The sequence below is a fragment of the Salvia hispanica genome, chromosome 6 (assembly GCF_029641045.1).
Source record: "Salvia hispanica isolate PSC_SH4W2 chromosome 6, Shi_PSC_v1, whole genome shotgun sequence".
Lineage (NCBI taxonomy): Eukaryota > Viridiplantae > Streptophyta > Magnoliopsida > Lamiales > Lamiaceae > Salvia > Salvia hispanica.
Window position 1 is genome coordinate 7,832,634 of NC_142697.1, and position 13,948 is coordinate 7,846,581.

General features: G+C 38.9%; 1 pseudogene; it reads left to right on the forward strand.

Moving 5' to 3' along the window:
- Positions 1-6,495: 6,495 nt before the first annotated feature.
- LOC148923143 (uncharacterized) lies at positions 6,496-7,466 on the forward strand (annotated as a pseudogene).
- The last annotated feature ends 6,482 nt before the right edge of the window (positions 7,467-13,948 follow it).

Here is a 13,948-nt window from a genome sequence, read left to right on the forward strand (position 1 = left end):
TGAAGAACTTGAGAATTAGATCTACTCCTATGAATTTGTAGAGTTCAAGAAATTCCTTCTTCTCTCCCAAGAGCGAGGCACCAATTTTGATGTAGGTCAAGACGAGAAAAATTAGGTTTTCTTGTCTCATTTTATTTTCTAATATAGTGAGTTGTATAGTGGACCAGTTTAGAGATCCATGGATATTGGACTTGGACCAATCCATTGGATAAATATTTATTAACTTAATTAACACATAATTTAATATCCATCCAATGGAATATTATTTCGAGTCACTATAGAAAATAATATTGACTCTCATCCAATCGCAAAATTACGAGAAATCTTGGTACCATTAATTTTTATAGTATTTTCTGCATTTAAGATGGCAATACCCATTAATTAATTCTATAAATTGTGAATTAAATTAATATATTTTTCAAAGAGTTCTCTAGTTCAGAACCTTATTTATTACTTATTTAATAAATTCCAACTGGTCAATTTTACTTTATAAATTATTTTTCCAAGCACTTATTAGGGTTATCAACACACCTCGCAGGCGCACGATTGAATGCAATAACACAACTAACATATACTAGTCATTAGTTACTACTCCATCCGTCCCATAGAAATTGGACATATTTTATTTTTCGTGTCTCCCATAGTAATAGTCCATATCCATTTATGATAACCTTTTTCTCCTTCTCTTATACTATATCATTTATGCGCCCCACCATCCACTATACAATTTCAACTACTTTTTCTCCTCATATCTTACTTTACCTAGTATATATTAAAACTCATGCCAACTCCAAATGGCCTATTTCTATAGGATGGATGGAGTACTACCCAAGATTTAAGAATTTTACTAGGTTACGAAAAACGTACACCTCTTTGGTAAGTTAAAGTACTCCCTCCGTCCCCAAAGAATATGCATTTTGGGTTTGACATAAGTTTTACTATAAAATTGGTAAAGTAAGAGAGAGGTAGATAGAAAAAGTAATTAATGTATTGTTAGTGGAAAATAGGTCCCACCTAATTGGAGATAAAAGACTTTCTAAAATTAGAAAGTGCATATTCTTGTGGGACGGATGGAGTAATATCTTATTAATGACATGTGCCTTATGTTATACAAGGATTAATAAACACTACTCCCTCCGTCCAATTAAAGATACACTTCCTTTTTATGATGTCCAATAAAAGATGTCACATATTCCTTTTTGAAAAATGTTCTCTTTCACATTATTATAATATATTATTTTCTCACCATTTGAATCACAAAATAACATCTGCTAAAACCTGTGCCATTACTCAAGTGTGTCATTTATTATGGGACGGAGAAAATACCAAACTTCCAAGATTATATCTTTCGGTAGATAGCTATAAAGATATATCTCAAATTAGATTTTGGTCAATGTTATACCACACTAGTGTCATTAGTTTTCTTAGGTAAGAAAATAATTTTGGACTTACATTTCAACCATTCACGATAGATAGCCAAGCCAAAGCTCTACCTAAGTTATGAAAATACTTTTATTTTGCGAGGGACAAGCCAAGTTCCACTACTCGACCCACAATGTAAAAATCCTTAGACTTATATATTTTACATATGTATTCAACATAGTATTATTTTATAAAATAATCCATTGTGATATTGTATTTATTCTCATTTCGGTGTGAAGTAGATCTAACATATGTATACACTTGATTTGGTGTCAATGCAAGCACCATTCACACTTGAACTATATTTTAGTATACCAAACCCCAACAAGACAACCACAAGACAACTCAACATTCGACAAACTAAAGAAAAAAGACTAAAAACGACGCAAAAACAAAGAAATTAATCCATAGATACAAACTAAAATGAGAAAACTTCATGGAATAGTGTTGAGAATTAAAATCAATTGGGAATATGGATCAGTTCTATCCTAACTTTAACTCGACAGGCATGCTCATCATCTAGAGGACACGAGCCCTTGCAGACGAGCCCTCTAGGAAAAATTTATGCCTCAACTTCATTATTTCCACTCTAATAGCAGCCTTTTTCGTTTCCTATATGGGCTGATCAGATTCATTTTCCTTAGCCCTATGACCTTGAAGTACATTAGTTACCGAGCCCCAAATAGCTTTTCACAATGTCATTAGCATCGTACCACTTATTGTGTGAATATATCTTTTGTGCCGTTGAATGAGAAATTGGCTTAGGTGTTATACGCTCGAATTTTGCATGGTTTTAAGGCTATTATTTGGTCCGTTTTGAGTGTCAAAGTTGCATTACATGTTCATTATTCGCATATTTTATCCATTTTGGTATTTTTGACGTGTTTTGTGAGATATGTGCAAAATAGAGCAGAAAAAGGGTATAAAAAGGTGAATTTCCGGAAGCAGGAGCTGAGGGACGCCCAGCGGGCCGCTGCAACATGCACAGCGGTCGCTGCAAAGAGTCCAGAAGGCTCTGACTCTCTCCAGCGGTCGCTGGGCCCTTGCCATCGACCGCTAGGAAAACGGAGCGCGCGACAGCTATCTTAAAACTTAATTTTCCGGCGATCCTGAAGTCCGATCAGGGCGTTCTACACAACATTCTATTCGTCTTGAAAAGCTCTCCAAGATGGCAAAAGAATCACCTCAATCAGAGTTCTGTGGAGAGAGTTATGACTTTTCTACCAAAGTCGCACAAAGCTGCCAGCTGCAGTCTAGGCGGAAATTTAAAGAAGAAAAGAAGATATTACCTTGTGAAGCCAAATCTTTTCCTTCTACTATGGGGAACGAAAATTACATCTTTCCTAATGCTTGGAGGAAACTTATTACCAAATTTAAATCCTTCTCAAGCCTATATATATCCCATAACCTCATTCATAGAATTCAACCATTCTATAGCCCCAAAAAGGGGAGCTTTCATAGCTCCTCCTCCAACCCTGATCTTTCATCCTTCATCTTTTTGCCAATTAATTTCATAGCATAAATTTGAGAGTTCTTCATTGTGCAAGGGGTTGAAGAAGGAATCAAGAGAAGATCAAGGCTACAAGGATTCAACCTTTGGGTTTTATTTGCTTTAGTTCTTATTCTCTTTATGATTTACCTACAATCTATGTTTTTAGCTTATTCTTTCATGTATAACTAAATTCATAGGATTTTAGGGATGTGTTAGTAACTCTTATTGGTTTATACAATTCCGTTTTCTATTTAATATTTGTTTCGTTTATACATCGTTTCTTCCTTAAGTTGTTCCGTAATACTGCATGTTTGAGTGACACATTCGACACTGATTTGCTATAACTTGCTACATAATCGTGAGAGGAGGTTGGCGAGTTAGATCCACTTAATAGACACTACAATTAGTTTCCCTTAAAACTGTTAGGTTTGGTATACTGAAAAGCATGTTTCGAGCAAGTTTCGCTCGAATAGAATCTTGCTTGTATACGTAAAACTCTATAATCCACTTTTAACCCGATTCAGTATTATTCGAGCAGTTCCGCACGAATAGAATCACTATCATTATTACATTGTGTTTGCTTGTGCATTTATAAGATGTTTTACAAACATTTAAATGCATAAGAAGTAAACAAAGTCTAAGTCTTTTGCTTAGTAGACCGGTTGTGACAACCTAGTCTTTTGACCATATTAAGAAAGTGAAGCCTTATATAATACTACTCTATTACAAAATAACTAAGATCGTGCAGGTCTCGGGCATCTTGTTCGACGACCATGCATGATCCCAGTATACCTCTAAGTATTTTTGAAGGTTCTATAATTAGAATCTGGAGTAAAATTATGAATAATAATACAAATACATCAAATATAATAATTATGATAAAATAATAATAATAATAATAATAATAATAATAATTTTCCATCATTATTCCCCACTATAGTCTATAGCCTTGCCCAATAAATAGGCCAAATCACTTACACGTAGTGAGTAAATCCACGTGTAGCACCAAGGCCATATATATATATTGAACTCACTCCAATTGTTTCCACCTTTTCACCAAGCTTTAGAACATTAGAAGAAAATCCGTAACCGGTAAATATTTTCTTAACCTTCATTTCTTATTTTAGTGCTTTTATATTTTTATTTTTTTTGGAGCATAACACCTGAATCTTCAATAAGAATAACACCTACTACTGCAACATGTTCTATCACCCAAGTTTTCCTTTTAGTAAGCTAACATGCGTAGTATTCCCAAAATATATAATTCATAAAATAAACAAGTCAAGTCTTAAAATTCCAATAGATACAATTGTTAATGGCTTATTTTAGGAAGTAGTTTCTGCTCCAACTTGCAGAAAGGACTATGAAGATTCCATAAACCCTAGGAAGGATGGAAACCTCCCATTTTATAAATTTTGAAACTATGGTGACAAAGATTAATATTTTATAGTTATGAATCTTTTGAGGATAAGTAAAAGAGATGAGGGATAAGAGAATAGTGATCTTATCAGCTGTCGGAACCTGCGAACATGGAGAGGGGCAGGGGCAGCTGCGGTGCGTGACCGCCGCATGTAGCGGCGACATCCACCACGCACGGAAGTAGCCGCCCCAGAGCCCAGCGCAGGCGGGAACCATAGCCGTCGCATACAGCGGCGGCGTATGAGGTGTGAACGGTGGCGTTGGGATGACTGGCAATTTCCGGGGGTGCAGGGTGTGGGCGAAGGGTGGAGAGACCGTCGCTTGTGCATGCACAGCGGCACACAGAGAGAGAGAAAAGAGAGAGTTTCTCTCTCTTTGTTGGGGGCTAGGGTATGGAAGGATTTGAAGGGAAGACTCCTTAGGCTTTTATGCTTAGGACAGATATTAATCTGGTCTCCCTGTTTTTTTCTAATTTTTGGAGTTAAGCTACATAATTAAGTAAATAGAATACCATATAAATCAAATTTGTTTGACTAATCTTTATTTACAAATCCTCAGCCCCAATTTCCTTATTTACATGATTCATTAGAATTTCAAGTACAACTTGATGCAGTTAAAGTTATCTTAGGTTGATAAATTTAATTGTTACATCCTTACGTAAATTAGTTATATCTTAGCTAAACCTCCAAATTTATTTATAACATTGAGTTAAAAGAAGAAATTATAGAAAATAGGATGTGTACCGTGAGTTGGCATATTATCTCATAGCTTAACTAACTTAGTTTGTTTTTATATTTATTTATTTATTTATTTTAAAAGGTAAGAATCACGAAGGAGATCGTCGTTGAAGCAAAGGGTTGTTTCCAAAATCTTGGAAAATAAATAAGGTGAACTTCTATCCTACATTTAGTAGGGATAAAAATACAAATTATTTTCGAGCTGAGTTTTGATGAAAATCCGAACTCATGTTCATTATCTAAAAAAATGTCGTTGTCTTGTCATAAATATTTTTATGTGAAGATGTCTATCTGTTATGCTTATGCCAAGAATATTATGAATCGAATTCGGGTCCGAGCAAGGGTGGTGTCCCTACTTGGATTAGTGTACACAGTGGACCGACAGCCAAATGGCGGGTTCAGTGACCGAGGAAGGTGGCCACCTTCCCGGCACAAGAAAGTTATAGGTGACCGTGGTAGAACACCATCTCCACGGCACGAGATGATGGATATGGCGAGGTAACTTAGACTGCGCAGTCAAACAGTAAGCTTGGGCCTTTTAAAGAAAACCCCTGAGTGTTACTGTGATGACATGGCAACACTTTCATATGTATAATTGTATCTTTCGGCACTGCGTTCATTGAGTACGTATGTACTCAGCCCTGCATGTATTTCTAAATGTGCAGGTTGATAAAATGAAGAGGTGGGAATCTGGTGTTGAGAGGAGGAAGTTTTTGGCCGTTTAGACTAAGCCTCTTAGATGTTCATATTTCAATATATGGATCGTGTTTATCTACTTCCGTTGTGCAAGTTTAGGAACACCAAAACATATTTTGTGCTATTTCTCTTACCTTTTGGTATTGTATGAACTTTTACTTAGTATAAAATGTCTTGGTGGTTTTAGTAACCAAGTATTTTTGTGTCGATCTTCCCCCATTTCTTCTCCCCACTCCTTTTCTCCCCCTCCTAGTCACGATTATCCGTATTATGTTATCCTTAGCTAGTGCGGCCGTGACAGAGTGGTATCAGAGCAAGTTCTTTTCTGCCCTGAACCCGAGTGTCATTTTTCTTTTCATTCCTCTGTCTAGACTCTTTTTCACTAGACTGTAAGGTGATCAACTCTCAACACTCTCACCTATCGCACTCAACCAGAAGAATGATTCAAAAGCAAGTTATGTAATTAAGGAAGAAAGAAAAAAAAATGAAAATGAGATATTGGGTCGAAGAAGAAAATAAGCTATTACCGTCTTTCGCTTTTCTGATAAAAAAAGTAAGAATAAAGGGGAGATTATCACAAGTAGAAAGTAACCAAGTAATAAAACTCAAGTATGGAATCTTGAGGCAATAGATAATTATCATATCTCTTCATAATTTATTTTGATATCATATATATGGATATACTTATGTGGCATGGCGAGATGTGAATTGATGAATGTTTTAGTGTAGATGGCCCCTTTCCGACTGACTGCTAGGATGAGAACGTCACCGATACAAAGCCCAGAAGATATGATAGAAGAGTATGAAGAATGTGCTATGAACTTTAATGAAGATCTAGGAGAATTTCTTGCTCGGTTTGGAAAGCTCTGGAGGCGGGCCAACCGGTACGGGGCTGATGATATGGATGGGATTTCACGACTTATTAGTCTACTACCTTTTACTTGGCAGCAATGGGCTAGGATGACCTCCAGGAATTATATCTTCTATCGTAGGCCACGTTTTGTGTACACGGGTGATTTCCCCCGCTTCTTAGGGGAAATTCAGTTGTGCTATACTGTTTACAAACATGCTCCTCTGGGACCATATATACTACCCGGTGACCCTATACCAGCAGGAGGATCCATACTTCCGTGTCAGCCGAGTATTGCACCTGGGATGATGCCACCTCCCCCTTTACCCACTGTTTCGAGACAGAGGGCACGATATGATGCTGAGGCAGGCCCGTCTACCCCACCTTTGGACGAGTTGATGTGGTCACCAGTGAGGATCCCTGCGACTCAGGAACCTACTCAGCATGCGAGGTCTCCAAACACAGTGACAGAGAGACACCGGAGGGGCAAGGCTCCGACTCATACTGTTGAGGTTGAGGACTTTATTGACCAGCCAGCTCGAGTAGGTACCTGCCATCTGCAGTCCTTACCTACCTTCCCAGGCGCTGACCCCCTTAAACCTCCCGTCAAGAGGAGTTCCCCAGTTTCTGCTTACCACACACCGACTTCAGCAGAACTCAGGTTTAATGCCTGGGTAGTTCGCCATCTTGATGAGATGACCGGTGGCCGATATAGGCCAGGAGGGTGTCGTATGACTGCCATCCTCAATGAGAGCAGTTCCGAGGAGGAAGACCTTGAGGAATTGAACCAGAGCAAGACCCAAAACGCGAGTCAGAGGCTAGTGCCGCTGGAACAGGAGCACCTCAGTAGTATATTAGATATGATCCGTGTACTATTCAGAAACAGACCCGATATGAGGCTGTTCTGATATAGATTTTGCCTTTGTAGATATTTAGTATTACTTTTTGTATGACACGATACCATGAGTACATGTTTTGATGGTCTTTTTGTTAGCAGTATGACATTTTGCTAAATTATATTGTACAAAAAGTCCTTTTTAGTTTGCAAAAAGGCAATTTTCATATATATATATGTACATGTTTAAACCACTTCATTATCTTTGTAAGTATTGTAATGATTTGGTTGTACTGTTGTTTATTCCTCTAGTTGGGCATAATATAAGTGATGTTCATTTCTTCATCAATATAATTGGAATTATTGCATATATGTGTGTAACTTATCGAGCACTGTTATTATCAATCCAGAATGCCGCCAAGGAGAGTTGGGCGACCCACAGGGAGAAAAAGAGGGCTTGGAATAGTGACACCACCTGAACATGACGAATTTGAAGAATGTGCTGAAATGACTCCACCTCCATCTCCTCCACCGCCACCACCACCTCCGTCTCCTCCTCCTCTTCCATTACCAAATTGAAGAATTAAGAGATTTTTCTGAAACAAAAACCGCCTATATTTAATGGGATGGGTGATCCTACGGAAGCAGAGATTTGGATACGCGCACTTGAACGCATTTTTGTCTTCTTGCGCTGCACAGATGCCGAGCGATTAACTTGTGTGCCTTTCCAACTTACCGGGTCAGCAGATTTCTGGTGGGAGACACGCAGAAAGACTATGACGCCTCAAGAACTGGCTAATATGACCTGGGAACAATTCAAGGAGGCAATCTACGACAAATATATTCCAAAAAGTTACCGAAAGAAGAAAGAGATGGAATTTTATAATCTGAAACAAGGGAGGATGTCAGTTACAGAATATGATCGTATCTTCTGCGATATGTGTAGATATGCCCCAGATCAAGTTAATACGGGAGTGGCTGAAAAATTTTGTGGAGGTTTGAGATACGAAATAAGAATGACACTGGCGAGTCATGGTGGGTTATCTTATTCTGAATCACTCATGCGGGCTTTGGATATTGAGTCAGCAATGCCAATGGAGAAACATATGACCAATATTGCCGCTCCACCACCGCAGTCTCAAACTCAAATTTCAGGAGATAAAAGAAAATGGGAAGGTAATCGAACTCAGCCGGAACAGAAGAAACCATGGTATGGCCAAGACCGCTCACAAAACTTTTTGAGACAACCTACTTACAACCCAACAGGAACTTTCCGGCTAAAGCCCATTCCAAGTTCCAAGTGCAACAGGATACACCGTGGGGTTTGCAAGGCAGGGTCAGATAATTGCTTCACTTGTGGTAAAGGTGGTCACTTTTCCAAAAATTGTCCAACCAAGCCTCCTCTGAGAGGTGCAGGACCCAATCCGCCAGCACATCATCAGGGAAATCAACATATACCTCCACGATATCCGCAACAGCAGCGACAAGGTCTTCCACCACAGGTCAGGGCATATGCACTGAGGCAGCAACAACCAGTGAGGAACCAAGGAAATCTGGCAGGTATGGGCATATTACTAGACGTACCTGTCATCTTATTATTTGATACTGGCGCATCACACTCTTTCATATCGGCTTCATGTGTTGATATCTTAAAGCTCCCGACCGAACAAACTGAAAATAGATTGAGTGTAACCTCACCAGTCGGGGGAACCATAGGAATTACTCAAACTTGCTCGAACATAGAAGCTTTATTGGGAGAACATAAAATCCTAGCTAATAATCTAAAGGTTATGAAAATGTATGATGTTGATATTATACTAGGAATGGATTGGTTGGTTGAAAACCATGCCACAATCCAATGCAAGGAGAGAAAAATTTTCTTCCAGAACCCAGGACAGGAACGAACAAGTTTCCACGGAGTTTCTATGAATAAAATAATATCTATAATCTCCGTTTTGCAAGCAACAACATTGATGAAGAGAGGATATCCTGCCTACCTCGTTTACTTAAATGAAGAACAAAAAGAAAAGGGGAAAATTGAGGATACGAACATCGTGCGTGAATTTCAGGATGTGTTCCCTGACATTCTACCTGGGTTACCACCAGATAGGCAACTAAAATTCACCATCGACTTAGAACCTGGATCCGCCCCAATATCGAAAGCACCATATCGGATGGCACCTAAGGAGTTAGGAGAGCTGAAGATACAATTACAGGAACTCATGGATCTAGGCTTCATCAGACCTAGCGTATCGCCATGGGTAGCTCCCGTACTTTTTGTCAAAAAGAAAGATGGATCGTTAAGAATGTGTATCGACTACCGGGAACTAAATAAGTTAACACTTAAGAATAAATACCCGTTGCTGAGAATTGATGACCTGTTCGATCAGCTTAGAGGTGCCAGTGTATTTTCCAAAATGGACTTAAGATCCGGCTATCACCAACTAAAAATCCGACCAGAAGATATACCCAAAACGGCCTTCCGCACCCGATATGGTCACTATGAATTCTTAGTAATGCCTTTCGGATTGACTAATGCTCCCGCCGTATTTATGGACTTGATGAATCGTGTATTTCATCCCTATCTGGACAAGTTCGTCCTGGTTTTCATAGAAGACATACTCATCTACTCCGAGGGTATAAAAGAACATGAAGAACATTTGAGAGTTACCTTAGAAACCTTGAGGACTGAAAAGCTCTATGCAAAATTTAGCAAATGTGAATTTTGGCTTAACGAAGTGAACTTCCTCGGCCACGTCGTAACTGCTGAAGGAATCTGAGTGGACCCGGCAAAAGTAGAGGCTGTACAAAATTGGAAATCACCAACCACCCCGAATGAAATCCGAAGCTTCTTAGGGTTGGCTGGTTACTATAGAAGGTTCATCGAAGGTTTTTCCAAAATTGCTAGGCCGATGACACAACAACTCAGAAAGGGCATCAAGTTTGCATGGACTTCAGAATGCGAAGACAGTTTCCAATTGCTGAAGGAGAAATTGACAACGGTTCCCGTATTAGCAGTCCCCGAATCAGGAAAGAATTACGTGGTCTACACAGATGCCTCGAAGAATGGTTTGGGTTGTGTTTTAATGCAGAATGGGAAAGTAATTGCTTATGCATCACGACAACTGAGGCCCCACGAAATGAACTACCCAACACATGATCTGGAATTAGTTGTGGTAGTACATGCTCTGAAAATTTGGAGGCACCACCTTTACGGAGTTCGATGTGAGATTTTCACTGATCACAAAAGTCTCAAATACTTCTTTGAACAGAAGGACCTAAACATGCGACAGAGAAGATGGCTCGAGTTAGTGAAAGATTATGATTGCAGCATAAACTACCATCCCGGCAAGGCTAACGTGGTGGCCGATGCATTGAGTCGAAAATTTCAACAATTGGCGGAGGTGATCACTCATGAAGAAGAACTATTGCGAGAATTCGACAAGCTGAAGCTAGAAGTTGTAAAACCACCTGAGACTATGGAAGCGAGAATTTCCACTCTAAAAATGGAACCGGATTTAAGGACCCAAATTGTAAATGCACAAAGACGAGATGACAACATGGAGAAAACTCGAGCAAAAGTACGATCTGGTGATCAGAAAGGTTTTAGGGAAGAAGCAGACAACGCTCTTACCTTCGACGGAAGAATATGTGTGCCAGATGATGAAAAACTAAAAAATAAAATTTTGAGTGAAGCACATGACACCCCTTACACCGCTCACCCTGGGAGCACCAAGATGTATCAAGATTTGAAAAAAATATTCTAGTGGGATGGTATGAAGAGAAGCATTTCCGCATTTGTGGAAAGATGTCTAGCATGCCAGCAAGTTAAAGTGTTACATCAACGTCCTTATGGAAAATTGCAACCTTTAGAAATTCCTAAGTGGAAGTGGGATCATATAGCAATGGACTTCGTGATAGGTTTGCCCAAATCCAGACGAGGGAATACAGCTATCTGGGTTATCGTCGACCGTCTCACAAAGTGTGCTCATTTTATTCCCATCCCAACCACATACGGGTCTGAGAAGTTAGCCCAATTGTACGTACGAGAGATCATACGCCTACATGGGATCCCGATAACCATTACATCGGATCGAGATCTGAAGCTTACCTCTAGACTTTGGAAAAGCTTACAGAAGGAATTGGGCATGAAACTGAATTTTAGCACAGCTTTTCATCCACAAACAGATGGACAATCAGAAAGAACGATTCAGACCCTAGAGGATATGTTACGCACCGTCGTACTGGATAGAGGAGGCAGTTGGGAATCCACCTTGCCCCTGATACAATTCGCATACAATAATAGCTACCAAGCAACCATCGATATGGCACCATATGAGGCATTATATGGAAGGAAGTGCAGATCGCCACTTTACTGGGATGAGGTTGGTGAAAGGAAAATGCTAGGTCCTGATTCAATCATGGAAATGGTAGATATCGTAAGACAAATCCGTGTTAGAATCAAGGAGGCACAAGACCGACAAAAATCTTATGCTGATGCCCGTCGGACAGAGCTGAAATTTAACATTGGAGATCATGTATTTTTGAAGGTATCTCCTTCTAAAGGGATAACTAGATTTGGAATCAAAGGAAAATTGAAGCCACGATTCATCGGACCTTACGAGATTCTTGATGAAGTAGGACCAGTAGCCTATCGTTTAGCACTACCATTGAGCTTAGGAAATATACATAATGTGTTTCATGTATCTCAACTCAGGAAATATGTGTATGACCCTAAGCATGTGATTCATTATGAAGAGGTTAATCTCCCACCAGAATTGAGATATGAGGAGAAACCTATAGCTATCCTGGATCATAAACTACAACAGTTACGCAACAAGTCAATTTCAACAGTGAAGGTCTTGTAGGATCATCATGGACAAGAGGAGGCAACCTGGGAACTGGAGGAGAACATGAGAGAACAATACCCGGAATTATTCATACAAGGTACAATCAAATTTCGGGACGAAATTTATTTTTAGGGAGGGAGAATGTGACAACCTAGTCTTTTGACCATATTAAGAAAGTGAAGCCTTATATAATACTACTCTATTACAAAATAACTAAGATCGTGCAGGTCTCGGGCATCTTGTTCGACGACCATGCATGATCCCAGTATACCTCTAAGTATTTTTGAAGGTTCTATAATTAGAATCTGGAGTAAAATTATGAATAATAATACAAATACATCAAATATAATAATTATGATAAAATAATAATAATAATAATAATAATAATAATAATAATAATAATAATAATAATAATAATAATAATAATTTTCCATCATTATTCCCCATTATAGTCTATAGCCTTGCCCAATAAATAGGCCAAATCACTTACACGTAGTGAGTAAATCCACGTGTAGCACCAAGGCCATATATATATATTGAACTCACTCCAATTGTTTCCACCTTTTCACCAAGCTTTAGAACATTAGAAGAAAATCCGTAACCGGTAAATATTTTCTTAACCTTCATTTCTTATTTTAGTGCTTTTATATTTTTATTTTTTTTTGGAGCATAACACCTGAATCTTCAATAAGAATAACACCTACTACTGCAACATGTTCTATCACCCAAGTTTTCCTTTTAGTAAGCTAACATGCGTAGTATTCCCAAATATATAATTCATAAAATAAACAAGTCAAGTCTTAAAACTCCAATAGATACAATTGTTAATGGCTTATTTTAGGAAGTAGTTTCTGCTCCAACTTGCAGAAAGGACTATGAAGATTCCATAAACCCTAGGAAGGATGGAAACCTCCCATTTTATAAATTTTGAAACTATGGTGACAAAGATTAATATTTTATAGTTATGAATCTTTTGATGATAAGTAAAAGAGATGAGGGATAAGAGAATAGTGATCTTATCAGCTGTCGGAACCTGCGAACATGGAGAGGGGCAGGGGCAGCTGCGGTGCGTGACCGCCGCATGTAGCGGCGACATCCACCACGCACGGAAGTAGCCGCCCCAGAGCCCAGCGCAGGCGGGAACCATAGTCGTCGCATACAGCGGCGGCGTATGAGGTGTGAACGGTGGCGTTGGGATGACTGGCAATTTCCGGTGGTGCAGGGTGTGGGCGTAGGGTGGAGAGACCGTCGCTTGTGCATGCACAGCGGCACACACAGAGAGAGAAAAGAGAGAGTTTCTCTCTCTTCGTTGGGGGCTAGGGTATGGAAGGATTTGAAGGGAAGACTCCTTATGCTTTTATGCTTAGGACAGATATTAATCTGGTCTCCCTGTTTTTTTCTAATTTTTGGAGTTAAGCTACATAATTAAGTAAATAGAATACCATATAAATCAAATTAGTTTGACTAATCTTTATTTACAAATCCTCAGCCCCAATTTCCTTATTTTCATGATTCATTAGAATTTCAAGTACAACTTGATGCAGTTAAAGTTATCTTAGGTTGATAAATTTAATTGTTACATCCTTACGTAAATTAGTTATATCTTAGCTAAACCTCCAAATTTATTTATAACATTGAGTTAAAAGA